The sequence below is a fragment of the Bactrocera tryoni genome, chromosome 2 (assembly GCF_016617805.1).
Source record: "Bactrocera tryoni isolate S06 chromosome 2, CSIRO_BtryS06_freeze2, whole genome shotgun sequence".
NCBI lineage: Eukaryota > Metazoa > Arthropoda > Insecta > Diptera > Tephritidae > Bactrocera > Bactrocera tryoni.
This window is the reverse complement of record NC_052500.1, coordinates 33029150-33048535: the sequence shown is the minus strand read 5'-3', so window position 1 is coordinate 33048535 and position 19386 is coordinate 33029150.

Sequence of the window (19386 nt, the reverse complement as noted above, 5' to 3'; positions counted from 1 at the left end):
TCACAAGCGTCGATCTATGAGAGGGATTCTGAGAAATTTTTGGCCCTCAGTCAATTTGTGCGGAACAAACCGTGCACACACCTTTCGCAAGCCCAGATGTTCGGTCGAAATGCGATAAATCGATATTTTGGAGATGTTCAATTCCATTTCTATGAATTTCATTGATGAATTCGGCTGATTTCGGCTGATTTTTGATGAATTCAAGCACAGTTTCGGTGGACTTTCTGGCGATCACGGATTTTGATTGGCCCACATGTTGATCGTCATTTATGTCCTCACGACCACTTTGAAAACGTTGAAACCACTTGTGTGCTCTGCTACGGGATAGGCACTCATCGCCATAAACTTTTTTCATCAGTTGAAACGTCTGGTACAACTGTTACCAATTTTAAATCAGAATTTAATGTCGACTCTTTGTTCGCAGCTCACTTTCGCACCGATAACACAAACATACTGACACTTAAAACGCAATAACTTCACTACCAATCAATGAAATGTCATGAAATTCTCACTGGACAATCGATAAAGATAGCAGATCTAACGCATCAGCTGACATATAGATGGCGTCACCAGGGGACACTAGATTCAAAAAAAGATTCCTGTTTACTTTGGAACGCCCCTTGTAGTTATATGTTTTAGAATATGTAACGAATATGTTTTCAAAAAAGAAGGTTTAATCTTTAACCTTATGAACATTCAAGTACTTTAAAACGTGTTGAAATGAAGAAAAATTTCATTATGAATATACCAAGAAGTGAAGCAAATGTGTGTTTTAGTGGACGACGGCAAGACGAAATATCTCTTGTCATCAAACCAATAGTCGTCGCACTGGCGTCTTGGCTCCCAAGTCAGTCTTGACAGAATCCAATGCGGTTTAACGTGGGTATCTGCCTAAGGAGGCTCAAATCCACGGTGTTTTCTATTACTAGAAACACACAGATCAAAACAATGCGTTGATCAGCGCCCCAAAGTGTAAGTGTGTGCACCCACACTACACTCTGGAAAAACCAAGGTATGAGTGGCTGCCACACACACATACACTTTGGTTCCAAATTGAAAGGGTGGGACTCCCTTTCCACCTTGGTCGGGTGCGAGGCCCATCTAAAACCTCTGCCGTACTCTGGGTCCGGCACCCGGCCGCAGTGCGACTCCACATTGGACTAAGTCCTTCCTGCATTTAGGTTTAAGCCACAGCCACCACTAATCTCCCCAAAGGGCCAAGACCCAATGAGCAGACTGGAGCGAACTCCAGGGGCGGCTGCTCCCCGTGGTACCATGTTTTAGTCTTTGGTGTCACCTGTAGCCCAAGCTTGCGCTTAAGCTACTGCCAGTCGAGCCCCAAGAATTCCGAGGAATTCTTAAGAACCCGACTGTATGATGTGTTATCCGTCAAATCCATTTAGTGTTTGTTATATAATCGCAAACCCATTCAAAGAATATGATAGTATCTCAATATAGCACTTTTCTGACATCTCTGACCATGCCGACATTCAATAAACCAGACATGTGAATGTCGGACATAGTGCATTTGGATGTTAGTCGCCTCCTACGACAGGCATGCCTTACCGCGGGAATACTCTTATCTCCCTCCCCGCAGGGAGAGTCACTCTTGACAGTCATAACTTCGAAGTCGTAGATAATTCCGTCTATCTTGGAACCATTATTAACACCAATAACAATGTTAGCCTCGAAATCCAGCGCAGACTAACTTTTGCCAATAGGTGCTACTTCGAACTGAGTAGGTAATTGAGAAGTAAAGTCCTTTCTCGACAAACAAAAACCAAACTCTATAAGTCAATCATCGTCGCCGTCCTGCTATATGGTGCAGAGGCATGAACGATGACAACATCTGGTGAGTCGGCCTTACAAGTTTTCGAGAGAAAGATTTTGCGGAAAATTTATGGATGTAATACTTTTCATTAGTCTAGAATGAAATTGGGATTTCCCATCCTTTTGTTGATATTTTCCTGAAACACCGCATATACTATTAAATTGACAGATATGACTATTTGTCTGTCCGTCCGCCCGTCCGAGGACGAGTTCTTAGATGGGCGGAATGAGACCCTCCTATACCCACAAAACGCCAACAATCGGGAAGGGGATTGCAGTAGCAATTGGGAGCTTCGGACTAGCTCGCATCTGGTAAAATTTTCAACCTTATTGCGGGCATCTTGAATAGACAGTGTCCAGTTAGAACTCCTAAAAGCATTCAAGGGTGGATTTTGCTGAAAGCGAAAAACTCGCTTGATCCGTTATACTGAGCCGGAATAATCTTGCGACTCTACATCTGCTAGTAGTTGACCAACTCTTGCTGAACTGTTTAAGACCAGACAATCCAACGGCGCTCATACCCGATCCCCTTCTGTAATTAGTGAGACTGAAGTACCTGTCAGTTCCCAAACCAGTCTAAATAGGTAGTAACTCAATGCCAGAGAACAGAATCTAAACATAATACCTTCAGCGAACTCAATCTCACCACTCTGAAGGAGGTTGTGATCTTTTCCGATATGTTAATATTTATTTATTTATTAAAGACAGACGAATTTAGCAAATTGGATATCAGCAAATTCGGTCAAGTTGTCTTACAATTATAATTTATTAATATAGATAATATTTTGCAACTACATTTCGGGGCTTAATAAGTTGCATAGCCTTCATAGCTTTAATGCTGTGTTGGTGTGATCTTCTCAGAATCCAGATATGGAGCTTTAGTTTAATCTATAATGCTTTCTAAGCGACGCAAACAGCAGTGCTCTGTGAATATTGTGACTAAATGGATTGACATTGGTAGGGGTATTCATTTACATATGTACACAACTTGAATATGCTTTATATAACCTGTATGAATATGCCTGTATGTGAATGTGTGTTCTACATGTTGAACACGCACAACTTTTCGAAGGTACAGCAGCATAAATACACAGTTAGTAGTATAGTATATACATTATGAACACACATACACGTATTATATGTACAAGCACACATCCTCACACCAGTGCATGTGAATATGCAAATAAATGAGTGTATTGTTTGACAGCGAAGTTGCAATTCACCCGCCGGCGTTACAATGCAATTGCCAAAAGTGGTGGCGCGCTGAGCCGGCGGTGGATTGGGTGGATCGGTGTGCGCTGCCAACTTTCGCGCGTTCGTGCTGGGTGGCGGTAATCTCGTGTTCGTGACAGAAGTGTTTCGAGTTTTATTGATTGTTGCATCCACCATGCAACGCTTTATTCGTGGCGGGTTCGTGCAACAGAATGCAATTGCCGCTGGCGGGTGACGACAATGATGGCGTCATTAGCGTGGCATGAATGGCGGCATCGATACACGGCTAAGTAAGCGTGTTCGAGTGTGTACATTTGTTGGCATTCGGGTTTGTTTACATTGCTGCACATTCCACGGTTGCATACCGCACACATAAATATAAATGCCAATTGTACGAGTAGCCCTGCTGACGCTTCGGAGCGGATAAGTTAGTTGTGCCCTGACATGTTTACCCGATTTAAGTGGTTAAATTGTTGTCGAATTCATTTTATTGATTTGACTTAATCAGTGGAAAATGATGCAGTGAGTTCAAAATTTGAAAACTGAAAGTGTGCGGTTGTGTGAGTGGCAGCTTTTGAAATGAGTGTGGTGAGTAATTTATATTCAATTTGAAGAATAGGCTTCGGTTTTCAATAGTACAAAATCACACTCTTTCAATTTACTTCTCGGGGTCAATAGTGATACGAAAGCTTAAATTCGGACTTCTGGATAACTTTGTGCCGGCTTTAAAAGACATAAACAAGGTAAGTGTGGTCGATGTTAGACGCATTTTTTTTTAAATATACAGTGGAATCTAGATGGATCTCCTCTTAAATCATAGGAGCTAAGAAATCTAGAAGATGATTTTGAAGAAGAGACTCGTTCACAACAACTCGTAAGCCCAGGACAAGTTTTAGCACCAGGCTGCAGTATTATCTAGAAAAGACGTACACTTAGGTCGATAGTTTCGATAAAAGGTCAGTAGTAAATACTCAGATCTCCATTGTCTTCATATTCAGGCTTAAAGAGTTTTAGTTAATTTTTCACCATTTTTAGATGGGAACGCACATACTGAGGGCTATATTTGCCTCAACTTAAATTCGGTTATTAACCGTATTATGTTTGATTTATCGATTGCAAGGTACCGTCCGATTTGTCTATTTTAAAACATATGTAAGTATAACATAACAGTGTGGTACAAAAAATTCAGTTGATTATTTCCTCAGTTCTGAAATTTCACCCGAAAGTGGTTATGTAAATGATTCACATAAAATCTGATCTATTATGTTTACTGTTCAATTTAGTAACTTTAGTTGAGTTAGTGAGTTGGAATTTAAGTGTGATTTGCCCAATCCACGAAAAGGGAGACTTCACAATCTGCGCCTACTACTGTGGGATAAGCCTCCTCAACATCGCAAATAAGGTTCTATCGAGAGTATTGTGGGAAAGATTAAAGCCCACAGTCAACAAACTGATTAAACCTTATCAGTGTAACTTTAGGCCTGGAAAATCAATAACAGACCAGATATTCAGTCTTGGAAAAGACCGGTGAAAGGAGGATCGACACACGCCACCTCTTCGTCGATTTTAAAACTGCTTTAGACAGCACGAAAAGAAACTACTTTTATGTCGCGCTGTCTAAATTTGGTATCCCCGTTGTGTAAACTGTCGTTGAGCAATGTCAAAAGCTGCGACAGGATCGGGAAGGATCTTTCCGAGCATTTGACACCAAACGAAGATTCAGACAAGGCGACTGCCTTTCGTGTGATTTCTTCAATTTAATGCTGGAGAAAATAACACGATTTGTAGAGATAAATAGAGAAGATAACATCTTCTATAAAAGTGTACAGTTGTTGGCGTACACCGATGACATCGATATCAGTGGCCATAACAATCGCGCCGGTAACTCTTTTTTTCTTCAAGTTGTACAGAGAAACGAAGCAAATGGGTCTGGTAGTGAACAAGGGTAAGACGAAATATCCACGTCCTGCTATATGGTGCAGTGGTATGGACGACGACAACATCTGATAAGTCGGCGATTTCGCGGAAGATTTAAGGTCCTTTGCGCATTGTCAAAGGCGAATACCGTAGTCGATGGAACAATGAACTATACCAGATATACGGTGACATTGACATAATTCAGCGAATCAAGGAACTGCGTTGGTTAGGTCATGTTGTCCGAATTACATGCCGGGGAAAGTGGAAGACCTCCACTCCATTGGAAAGACCAGGTGGAGAAGGACTTAGCTACAATTGGAATTTCCAATTGACGCCAAACAGCGAAATGAAAGAACGCCTGGCCCGTTATTGTAAACTCTGCTATAACCGCAAAAGCGGTGTCTACGCCAATAAAGAAAAATAAGAAGTTGAGGTAGATGGCTATGACACTTTTAATAATAATTGTGCGAGTGTCCTACATTTTCGCATAGCCATTACGCAATATTTTACCTGTTGAAATCGAAAACAAGAATAATACCGTTTATAAATACAAAATATTCCTTACAAGAGCTTGATTCCGATCGTTCAGTTTGTATGACAGCTATATGCTATAGTGGTCCGATAACAGGGGTTTTGACAAATGAGCAGCTTTTTGGAGAGAAAAGGACGTTCCAGATCGATATCTCATGGCTAAATCTATTCAGCTCGTAAGTTGAACATTTCAAAGAACTGTGCTCAACGCACAATATTTATCTATATATAACTCTCATTCAGCTTTCTTAACATTTCAAGGAATTCGCCAGTCAATTGCCATCGTTTTTATTTGCTGTTATTAGATTGGACTTAGGCAAACAGCATATGGTTGTGTCTACGAGCGGCAATCACTTGAAAAACTTATGAAAATGCTCACACTAAACGCCTGTGTTTACTGTTATGCTAGATGTGCTGGATGTGGCTCTATTTCGTCACTTGAACTCTCCTATTTCTGTTTGTTTACACCCACTTTTGCGCTGGTTTGTTGTGTGTTTTTTTTATGGCTTAACTCCGATTCCCCTAGAAACGTGTCTAATTTGGCATATTTTTCCTGCTTTCATGTTTCGTCCCCATTTTGGTTTTTGTTTTGACAGCTAATATTGTAGTTATTGTTATTATTTCTGGTGTGAAATAGAAAAGTGCCGACATATGTGTCAAACCTAATGTTCCCTTAAGCAGCAAGTCATTTCGTGGTCCGAGCTACACTTTTTTGCAAGCGGAAAATGTGGGCGTACTTGAGAGTTAGTTTGTTTTTCTTTGTGATTTTTTTCTTCTAGTCTCAAGTGTTATTGTTGTGATATTCAGTTGTTGCCATGTATTTATACACGAAGTACTTGCTTTGGCTTTGCTCTCGTACCGTTAAATGGCATACTTAAGGAATTTCTTAGCACCAGCTGTTGCTGCCGTTTGCCATCTGAAAGGGACTCATATTGTTGTTGGTAGCGTATAAATTGTTGCTAAATTGGAGCTGGCGCGTGAAGTGAAGAAATGTGTAAATTTATCGTACTTTATAGATATTCGTTCGTAATTGGCGAGTTCGCAGATACTTGAGATTCTCAAGGTTTAATTCATTACTTTATCTCCATCCCAGTTGTTTTTACATTAGTAAATAATTACATAAATATTATTAAAGCATGAATGACATACGAGCTCACTTTGCAAGAGGAAATATTTCAATTGTTTCCGGGCGGAAGTGCCCGAGTGTATCAAGTGAGTTTATAAATTTTGCGCTCAACCAAAAATAAACATTTTAATTACAGTGCAAACCGATTAATCAAAGTGAATTGCGCCAAACTAATGCAAACTTAGCCACAAACTATGCAAATATTATTAAATGTATACATACATATATATATTTACCTTTTTGTAGTTACTTGAGCATGTGTGGGTATATATTTGAATTTAATTTAATATATTCCTAAATTAATAGACCTGTAAATAAAAAGATAGGGTGGACCAAAATTGTAATTTCCCACAATTATAAAATTTTTGTGGTGGTTGCTTTTCCAGCAATAGATGTAAAACTCCGAGTACATTTGTGCTATGAAAAAGCTACGCCTAATCCTATATGTTCTTATTTGTTGGATAAAACCTTTATGAGGTAAAACAATTGCTTTTTCGTAGCATAAAACTAGTAAGAGGAAAAGATCTTACAAGTATCATACAAGGTGCTTTCCAAAGCAAGCAGGACTTTAAAAAAAAAAAAACAGAATAAATGGATTTTTCGGCCAAAGCAAATTATTTTATTCAAATAGTCTCCTTCTGCTTCAATACAGCACGGTCGAAAAGCATGTCAAACGAGTGTTTTAGCTCGTTGGTCGGTATGGCCGCCAGCATGCCGGTGCAACTCTTTTGAATGGCATCCACATCTGCATAACGCTTTCCTTTCATGGGCAAAAACATTTTTCCGAAAAGGAAGAAGTCACACGGTGCCACATCAGGTGAATACGGGGAGTGGTTAATGGTTAAAATGTGATTTTTGGTCAAATAATCGGTCACAAGCGTCGATCGCCGAGACGGATTCTGAGCAATTTTGTGTCGTCAGTCAATTTGTGCGGAACAAACCGTGCACACACCTTTCGTAAGCCCAAATATTCGGTCAAAATGCGATAAATCAATGTTTTGGAGATGTTCAATTCCATTTCCATGAATTTAAATGATGATTTCGACCGATTTTTGATGAATTCACGCACAATTTCGATGGAATTTCCGGAGATCACGGATTTTGAGTGGCCCACATATTGATCGTCATTTAAGTCCTCACTACCTCACGTTGAAACCTATCGTGCACTCTACTATGGGATAGGCAATCATCGCCATAAACTTGCTTCATCAATTCGGTAAAAGTTTTATCAATTTTCAAACAAAATTTGTTGGCTCTTTGTTCGAAGATCATTTTCGCACCGATAACACAAACATACTCACGCTTAAAACGCAATAACTTCACTTGTAATATATGAAATCTCATGAAACTCACTGGTCAATCGATAAAAATAGCAGATTCTAACGCATCAGCCGACATATAGATGGCACCACCAGGGGGCGCTAGATTCAAAAAGTCCTGTTTACTTTGGAACGCACCAACAAGTCGCATGGCATGTTCAATATTGACTGGTTTATTGCTTAAAGCCACTGACTTCAAATAATCCCGTTAGAAGTAGTCTAATGGTGTTAAATCACAACTTGGAGGCCACTCAAGGTCACAATGTCAATCAAATTACAACTTGGAGGCCATTCAATGTCACAAATAATCGAATATCCAAACTTTTCCCGCAATAATTCGGTTGTTGCACGTGCTGTGTGGCACGTTTCCCCGTCTTGTTGCGACCAGATGTCAACTTCTTCCAATTGCGGCTATTAAAACATTGTTATCATCGATTGACAGTAACGGTGCCACCAACATCATTTCGAAATAAGTACGGACCGATGATTTCACCAGATCAAAAACCACATCAAACTGTCAATTCAGGTGAATGTAATGGTTGTCCTTAAATAATTTGTTAATTTACTTCGCACCAGAATCAACAGTTTTGTTTATTTACCGCACCATTCAGAGAAAAGTGAGACGACTATAAAATGACAACTGTATTTATTTAGAAATCATATCATCCCTATTGGAAAAGTACATAAGTGTTATTTTTTTAGTCAACATCTGGGACTACCTACCAAAAACAAACTTTCTCAGGACCAAAATATGAACTGAAGCAGAACATGAGTTGTGTTTATCTCTTCCTTTCTTGGAACACTTAATTTTGATACTTCATCTAGTCTTTTGAGCTGCGAAAGCCCTAGATATCTAAGACCTGTTTTAGATAAAGTTGAACAGAAGAATAAGAGGTGTTCCAGGGGGTTCATCTACTTCCAGGCACTTTCTGCATGTATCGTCTTTACTAACGATCTGGCTGTTATGAGATGCAGTGAGTTGTAAACTGTCATCAGGTCCATAACCGTCCGCCAGTCCTTCCGAGACCGAGAAAAAATCCTGCGTGTTTTTCTTCGGGTTTTGCACATGACCTGGCCAGTCCTGCATGTCCTCAAGGTATTCCATTTCCATCGCTTTGTCAGCCTTTTCGGAAAATTCATTGTCTACTGTTTTTAGCGACTTTCGTATTTGCTGTAATGGTTCGGCAAGCGGATAACACTCTTGGCAATCTCATCGGCGACTTCTTTTCCCGGAATACGCTTGTGGTCTGGAATTTCGTATCTATACAAGGCTGCATTTCGGCATCTACTGCTTCTATACTTCTAAATATATTCTCTGACACAATGCGTTGCTAGAGTATTGGCCTATTGCTTGGTTATCGGCGTATATATTGATGTTCTTTCCTGCGTTATTAGCTATCTCAGCAGCTTTCCTGATCACAAAGACTTCCGTCTGGACAATACTGTCTTATTCCAGAAGCCTGAATGTTCCAATTCCGAGCAGTAGATTCTGGCTTCTACGCCATCAACCATTTTCGATCCGTCTGTGTAGATGTTGTAAGTTCCGCCTTAACCTTTCCAATTGAAACTCTATCGTTCTTAAAAAGATACAAGAACGTAGGTCGGAATTGATCTCTAATTTAGCCTGTCTCCACTTGCATAACTCTTCAGAAATATTCCCAATGAGATCAAAAAGAATTGTGATTGCTATAAAGTTATTAAGCCATTTGCATTTGTACCACCCTTTGCAGGAATTTATTATATTTGTAGCCATAAATAAATTATGGTTTGCACAGAACTTTAAAACATATTTACGGGCTTACTATAGGTATATGGCAGGGAAGTGTTCGAAACAAAAACGATATTTTTTATGCTTTACTCGTAATAAAATTACTTTTCATTGACTACTTTTTTATTTAGCCAAACCATAAATGCATTTAATTGCTTTGGTAAACGCTTTCATAATTTATGCGTAATAAGTTTTAATGGTTATGCTATTATGACAAAATCGCGTGAAAATATAACTTGAATTTACAGCGTTGGAAAATTTATGTCAAAGCACATAACACATACCCACTCTGCGTGGGAACGTGTAAAAGGGGAATTGATAACTAGAATATCTAGGCTAAGTCTACTAGTTCTACTAGTTCTTTCTAGCCAACATTTAAGTCGAATTAAGCCTAATTAATAAGGAAAAAATCCTTTATGAAGATCTTTATCTTTATTTTCGCTCAGTTTGAGTGACAGCTATATGCTATAGTGGTTTGATCTGAACAATCTGTTCGTTGATTATATCGCTGCCTTGGAAAATAAACCATGTCCAATTTCCAGAAGATAGCTTTTCAAAAAAAGTTTTACATACAAAGACTTAATTTGACCAGTTCGTGTGATAGCTATATTCTATAATGGGTCGAAAAAGGAAAGGGCACGCGCAAAATTGCATATCAATATCTGAGGGATTAGTTCAAGTATATATACGACATATGCAAATGGCTAAATCTCAGTTCAGTTTAACTCAGTATATTCGCTTCATTTTGCTAAGATATCTTATATATTGTCTCATACACACTGTACAAATATCGGAAGTATAAAATTATTTTAGGTTTCGAGGTTCCTTACTTTTTAAAGATAAACTAATGGGGAAGGTTTATTATCATTCGGAAGAACTTTCCTTAACATTAATTTCTTTGGAGAAATTATTTGCAATTGGCTTCTCCCCTCAACGAGCTCTGTTTTTACCGCTGAAGGAGCTGCTATTCTTCATGCAGTTAATCACGCAAAAAAGACGAAAGGAAAGTTCCTCATCTGTACCGACAGCAAATCGTGTATGTCTGCAATAACGTCTCCTTCAAATCGCAATCCCATAATAGAAGTTATCAGGGACGCGGTCATTGGTGCATCTCAGAAATTCCAAGTAATGTGGATCCCTGGCCATGCTGGTATTACAGGCAACCACTTTGCAGACCTCGCTGCGAAAAATGTAGCCAGAACTCCTGCCTTAACATACTACGTCTCAACCAAACAAGACATTTCTAACCTTATTAAGCACAAAAGGCATCAAAAAACGCAAGCGAATGGAAAACATTTAAACATCACTACGCGGTCATAAACCCAGCCAGAAATCGTATAATCTACTCGTCAACAGTTCCAACTAGCGCAATGAAGACATATACTCGACTAAGGATTGGACACACTATCATAACACACGCCCACTTACTATCGGGTAAAAGCCCATCCATTTGCCCCCTTTGCGATGACACCGCTTCTATCAAACACTTACTCACACTCTGTCCGATGCTTCACTCAACAGCCCACAACTCTGGCAACATTGATCTCATAAAACTACTAAGTGAACCTTCAGAAAAAAACGTGATGAGTGTATATAGATTCTTAAAAACCAACGATTTGTTAAAACATATTTAAGCAACTTACATCTTTACTAACCCTTAGCAAATATAATTTTTCACCTAGTTGTAATTACAAGGCGGCTGAAGTCCTCGTAGCCAGTGCTGCGTTTATGTATTTATGTAATAAAACTCTTTTTTGTTATATGAATTATTATAAATAAATAAATAAATAAATTTCTGTGGCCACGGCCACTTCAAAGATGGTCCCTCCGTTGAGTCCAGTTTTTGATGACTCGTTCGAGCATTTCGACTGGTAACTGGCGAATGACACTCGTGATGTTTTCCTCCAAAACCGGAATCAAAGCGAGATTGTTCGCACAGACTTTAGACTTTACATATGCCCACAGGCAAAAGTCTAACGGTGTGATATTACACTATCTTGGTGGCTAATCGTTTGGCCCAAAACGTAAAATTATCTGCTCACCGAAGTGTTCTCTCAATAAATTCATTGAATTATGCGATGTGTAAAATGTGGCGCCGCCTTGATGAAAGAAAATGTCAGCAAGTTCACGAACTTTAATTTTAGGAGTGAAATAGTCGGATATCATGGCACGATAGCGCTTGTCTTTGACGGTTACGTTCTCACCGGCATCATTTTTGAAGAAATATACCACAAACCACACCAGACCGTTGTTTTTCTGGATGAAATGGTAGCTCTTGACTCACTTTAGCTTGCTCTTCGTCACAAATGCGGCTATTCTCTTGTTTACATACCTATTGAGCTAGAAATGAGCATCGCCGCTAAACAACACTTGGCTCGAAAACGTCGAGTCTTCTTGGAACTTGTCAAGAGCCAATAGATCGAAGCGATGTCGCTTGGAAAGGTCGATCGGCTTCAATTCTTGCAGAAGCTGTATTTTGTACGCTTTCAAATTGAGATCTCGACGTAAATGCGCCAAGTCGTTTTGAACGATTTGTAAATCTTGTTCAGGCGTAAGTCTGTCCATGATAAATGCCAAAAAACACAGTAAAAAAGTACCTCTACTTGGAGCACCGGAGTAAGTAGAGTAGAGTTTTTGTAATCAATTAATACACACATATAAACTAATGTGAAATATTCATAATAATTACCCCTTTATTTACTGAATTAAAGTCAAACCAAATACCCGGGAAAAATAATAAAGCCACACAAACAACTACAAAATCTTGCACTGCATCCTGACATCCCCAGTTTCATAAAGTCAGTGTTGGTTAACCGCAAATGACAGTGCCAATACGGTCCGCAAAGTGCTGAGTGTGTGTTTGTGTATTTGAAAGTGAGTGACTATTTGCACAAATGTGGCAGTGAAATTGGTAAAAACAAAAGTCAGTTAAAATAATTTGTTTGCATAATTAAAATTTTATTTAAAACATTTATTTATATATTGCATAATTTATGTGCTTTCGGAAAAAATAAATAAATTTCCAGTGAATAAACGCGAATGGTTTAAGTCACTAGCTTAATTTTCATACATAATTCGATATCATAACTGTAATTATATTATAATCACTGCTAAATCTAATTCCCGAATGCCTTTTCATGCGAAATCGGAGCGCTATTTGCATGTTCTTTCAAATGTACGTGTGGGTGTGTTGCGTATTTATTATCAAAATAGGACCGCATGCTTATTTTTGATGATTGTGTTTGTTGTTACTTTTGCATAAATAATATTTATTTTATTTGTGTAATTCATTATACACGTAATTACGAAATACGAGCTCTGGCACTTACAATATGTGCGAGCTAAAGGGTGTCTCAGGTTGTAAGTTAGATGCAATTATGTTTAAGATTTAGTGTATTGATATATTGTTGAATGAATTCAATTGCAGTCAACGACGAATGTCCATTCGTTGGCTTTAATTTCCGGGTATGTATACCGAAAACAATTGTATTGCAAAAAAGTTGCACATGTTCCCGCTCTGGTTGAAATATCATGGCGCTAGTGTTGGTTGGCCAATTCCTTATATCCGAGCTTCTTAATCATAACATTACAATGATTCAGTAAAGAAGAAAATCTAAAATCAAATCTACGTTCATAAAAGATTTGGGTGTTTTCTTTGACATGTGGCTTTCAAGAAGAAATATAAACCACATAATTTAATTTCACGGCTATGAGTTTAGCTTTATCATAAAGATAAGGATTTGCCATAATATTGTAAAAATGATTTTGGACAAGCTACTGTTAGCTAAATGCGCAATAATGCTTCGAATATTCCTTTTCAAAGCGTCAATCGCCTCAGGTCTATATGCGTAGAGAAGCAACTTCACATAACTTTGCAAAAATTAGAACATTAATAGTACAATGTAGGAGATCACACCACATACCTTTAACGAGAGATAATACGTTCATCAAAAGTTTCAATAAATTGATTGTTTCGTTGGCTGTATGATATGTAGCGCTATCTTGTTGGAACCAAAGGTCATTCACATCAACATCCTCCAATTCAAGCACGAAAAATCGTTCCTCATTGGCTGTAACATTATTAATAATTCCCCCTGATCATAGAGCACATCTCTCCAAATGTGAAAATTTTGTTCACTAAGAGGAAGACGGTGGTGGTGATAAGTATTTAATGGTAAAAAAATGACTTTTAATGAGGAAAAAAAAGTTACCCTATATTGCCAAAAGTGTTCTCAATAATGTAAAAAAGGTCCGAATAAAATTACTCAATCCATATTTAAGAAATAAATTCGCAAAAAAGTCTGTTTTTTACTTTAAAACCCTAAACACCTCTTAACTTACCCACTGAATCCAAAGTGAGCTTCATCACTGAAAAAAATTTCTTGTGAAAATCGGGATCACTAACCATCTCGTTTTGGGCTCACATGCGAAGCGCTGGATTCGTTCGACTTTAATTCTTACAAGGGTTGAATTTTCTAAGCCCGCAAATCAATATACTTCTGCAAAATCTTCCAAAAAGTGGTTGGGAAGAGCTTCAACTGTTACGCGCAATGGAGGATGTACTCACTCAGGTCTAATTCGATAGTAAACTCCATAGCAGCAATAGCGTCCATATCTATATCTATATTTATCCATAGAGTAAACGTGGTGCGAATCCGATATATGGTTGCTGGAATTACCGACTTTGCTGGGCGATTATATCAAGTAAGGAAGCGCTAAGTTCGGGTGTCACCGAACATTTTATACTCTCGCATGATAAAGTGATAATCGAGATTTCATAATACGTCATTTACATATTTTTCAAATACCGTATTTTAGATGTAAAGTTTTATTCCGCTATCATCATTGGTTCCTAATGTTTATACTCGTATTATACAGAAAAGGCATCAGATGGAATTCAAAATAGCGTTATATTGGAAGAAGGCGTGGTTGTGAACCGATTTCACCCATATTTCGTACATGTCATCAGGGTGTTAAGAAAATATTATGTACCGAATTTCATTGAAATCGGTATAGTAGTTCCTGAGATATGGTTTTTGGTCCATAAGTGGGCGACGCCACGCCCATTTTCAATTAAAAAAAAGTTTGGATGCAGCTTCCTTCTGCCATTTCTTCCGTAAAATTTAGTGTTTCTTTTAGTGATTTTCAACGTAACCTTTTATGGGAGGTGGGCGCGGTTAGTCTGTAAAAGGTTAACGCACTTTGCAGAAGGAACTTGCTTAACACTGACCTTAAGCATGAGGACTAATTAAATGGGAATAATTTCAGTTGACTCTGTCAGTAAACTCTGCTACATACATTAGGGTGGAAAAAATACTATTTTTTTCGCTTAGTACTCTGAAAAATACGACCAAAATCTCTCCAAGTATAACTGCTACGGGAAAGGTCCTATGTTTTTCTATTTTTTTTTCTTATTAACAGATAGAAAAATTTATATCCCGTTTCGAAAAACTTAAAAAAAATATATTTTTTTTTATACATTTTGTAGCAAGTTTATTGCTATACAAAAATTCAGAATACCAAGCGAAAAAAAATGTTTCTTTCACACGTTGTTAAATTTTACTTCATACGATCTTGCCTTAAGAGCATGTGGGACTTGCGCCATTATTTATATCATTCTGCATCACTGAAATCCAATAAGGAATTGAATTTATACAAAATTGGTTTTTATAGCCGATAATCTTATGAATCCTGTAAAAACATATGCTCGTTATAGTTTGATTGGGTGGAAAAACGCGAATTTTTATACCAGAAAAGTCACTGATTCAGCAAAAATCACAAGTCAATAACTTGCAACGATTTCTAATTGATAAGTTGAGCAAGGTTGTAACTATAATCGATAATTTCCCCTTAGATAATGGGTTTTCATTTTGGCTTTCTTCTTCTTTATTGGCGTAGACACCGCGCCAATTGGAGATTCCAAGTACAGCCAGTTCTTTCTCCACCTATTCCTTACAACGGAGTGGAGATCTTCCTCTTCCTCTGCTTCCCTCGGCGGGTACCGCGACTAGTACTCTCAGAGCTGGAGTGTTTCCATTCATTAAGACGACATTACTTAGTCAGTGTAGCCGTTGCCTCTTAATTGAACTATGTCAATGGCGTTGTACAAGTAAGTATATCTCGTACAGGTCATCGTTCCATCGACTACGGAATTCGCCGTTGCCAATGCGCAAAGGACCAAAAATCTTCCGCACAACTTTTCATTCGAAAACTCGTAACTCCGACTCATCAGCTGTTGTCGTCGTCCATGCCTCTTCACCATTTGGCAAGACGGGGATGATGATGACTTATAGAATTTGGTCTTTATTCGGCTTTACTTCTTAATTGCCTACTCAGTTCGAAGTAGCATTTGTTAGCTGGAGTTATTCTACGTTGGATTTCGAGGCTGTCGTTGTTGTTGGTGTTAATGCTGGTTCCAAGATAGACGAAATTATCGACAATTTCGAAGTTATGACTGTCAGCAGTGACTTGGGAGCCAAGTCGCGAATGCGATGACGTTTGTTTGATGACAGGACATACATATATCGTCTTGCACTCATTCACCACCAGACCCATTTGCATCGCTTCTTTATCCAAACTGGAGAAAGCAGAACTAACGGCGTGGTTGTTGAGGCCAACGATATCAATATCATCGGCGTACGCCAGCTGTACACTCTTATAAAATATTGAACCTTCTCGTTTCAGCTCTGCAGCTGGAATTATTTTCTCCAGCAACACGTTGAAGAAGTTACACCGCAGGGACTCTCCTTGCCTGAAACCTCGCTTGGAATCAAACGCCTCGGAGAGGTCCTTCCCGATCCTGACGGAGCTTTTGGTTTTCCTCAGATTACACAGCTTTGTCATTGTTCCTTTTCGTGCTGTCAGAGGTGGTTTTGAAATCGACGAAGAGGCGTTGTGTGTTGGTCTTCTATTCACGGCTCTTTTCCAAGTTTTGGCGCACGGTGAAAATCTGGTCGATGGTGACGGTGGTCTATGCGATGTTGAGGAGGCTTATCCCACGGTAGTTGACGCAGACTCGTGCGACCATATTCTGCAAAGAAGCTGATGCATGCTCCTAATCAGTACTTCGCTGCCATATTTGAATAGCTCCGCAGACAATCCATCGGCTTCGCCGCTTTGTTGTTCTTCAGACGGGTAATTACTACTCGAACTACACGTTTGAAGTTAAGCCCGCCTAAAATTAAAAAACAAAAGACATTTCGTTGTCTTAGATTATATTTTGAGGTCTAAAGAAATATTATTTAATATATAAAAAAGTGAAACGAATGTTTTTTTTTATCCAATCAGCTGTCGTGTGGAAGCGTTCGGACGAACAAGCATTAATGTGATATAATATTTATCAATTTTCATTTATTGAGACACCCTGTAGCTACTCATGTATGGTTGAAATACAAACGCAGTGTTGCAGGAAACATTTAATTATTTACTTTGTATTAAAAATGTTTGGCTACCGGTTAATGCGAACTTTTGACTGCGCGTGGCCCAAAGAGACAGCCGTGGAGGGATATTAAGAGGAGTGGGGCAGCAGCCGAGTGCTGATTGCAACAGTTATTGCAAGTGTGTATAATTTTGTATACATGCATACACATATGCACATATTGAATGTTTAAGTGCGTGTGTATGCAGCATGTTGCATGCAACGTGTAGTAATTAAAATTTTAAATGATTAACTGTAACGCAACACAAGGACAAAACACGTGCTTCAAAAACCTCACTGATTTACATATATACACCACTCACACACACACATCGCGCTGACACGTGACTACAAACAAATGCAAATTTATATATGTATGTGTGCGTGTGTGGCATTGTTATGCAGTTGGGCAAACAAACGCTTATGCACACCCACCATTTACCGTTTGCAATTAGTCCAAAGTAACGGTAAGCTCATTACGAATGATTATATACACAAGTGTGGATGTGTTTGTGTGTGTGTGCGTGAATAAGTATGTAAATAATCACATGTATAGCACAACAGTTAAATTGCATACTTAATGTTGGGTTAGTGTGTGTGTGTGTAAACGAAGGCTTTTGTGAGTTGAGCTGAGGTCAAACCGCATTGGTTGCCGCAAGGCGCTGCAGCCGGGCGGAGAACGTAGACCCACACACACACACCCACGTAGAAGCGGCAACTAACGCCAGCAAATACAAATGTAATTGCAGCGCCAGCAATCGCCATAATAATAATCATAATTTAATTTGTTCATAAATTACAAATATTCAATGCAATTGTGTTGTTGTTCTTGTTGCTGCCCACGGAGCGAACTGCAGGGCGCTGCACGCGTCGACTGTAAACATGTGCTGCGCCTCATGTTGCACGCCAAACTATTAAAATTACCATTTATTTACTCTATTTGCGCTCTAGCCGCACACTCACGCAGCCATACATACACACATGCATAAATATAGGTATGTATTTGTATCAGTGTGTCAGTTTGCCGACTTTTATTAACTTTTATTTAATGTTGCATTTTTATAAATTTCATTCAATTTCATTTTTATTTTTTCACTTTCATTCTGAGCCTGTATGCATGCATGTATATGTGTGTGTGTTTGTGTATAAATTTCGAAAATCCATTTGTTGCAGTTGTTCGGCATTTAATTGAATTTATTTTTTCATTTATGAAAATTTCGCTTCTGTAACGAAAGCCTCGCCGCGCAAGTTGTGGGTTTGCGGAGAAAAGGAAATAAGCGCGAATATCGAGTATCTGTTTGGGTAAACACATATATATTTGTGTGTATATAGTATATGTAAGTCGATGTGAATATTTGTATAGGTATGTGTGCACGTCTGTGGTTTCATTAATTTTTTTAATTGCCACCGCTAGCAGCAAACAAATTAAAGTAAATTTTTAAACTTCATTTCTCAGACGAAACTTAATGATATTGATCCGCGAGGTTTTGTGATGGATTTCCATAAAATTTGTTAAAGAAAATTGCAGTGATTGCTTTTAACTTTAAATGGTTGCTTCAGTGATAAAATTAATATTTTCATTGGGAGTGTTTTTTACGTGGCGGCTCCCAAATCTAGTGCACAACCCTGAGTAGAGATGGTTCACCTTTTCACTTTAGCTCGCCTTCAAACGGTTGTTTGTTTGGCTACCCAGAGGTTACTTGGTCTAAAACCGGAAGTCGTGAGCTGCTTGAGCCATCTGTAACAGAGTCGCGTCTGGCTATAACCATGTGAATGGTGCTCAGAGAACTTTCCTCACTTCGCAGGAACTTCTTCACATAGCTCCATCTTCCAAGTCCTCTCTCGACGATCAAAGACTACATTCTACAAGGTAATCACCATCTCCGTCCTCCTATATAGTATGGTGTAAAGGTATGGACGATGTCAACATTTGATGAGTCGGCGTTACGAGTTTTTGAGAGAAAGGTTGTGCGGAAGACTTATGATCCTTCGCATATTGGAAACGGCGAATACCGCAGTCGATGGTACGATGAGCTGTACGAGTTATACGACGAAATTGACATAGTTCAGCGAATTAAGAGACCGCGGCTGCGCTGGCTAGGTCATCCGAATGGATGTGAACATTCCAGCTCTGCGAGTATTCGACGCAGTACTCGCCTGGGCAGCAGAGGAAGAGAAACCCCTCCACTCCGTTGGAAAGACCAGGTGGAGAATGATATGGTTTCGCTTGGAGTTTCCAATTGGTGCCACTCGGCTTATTAACTCG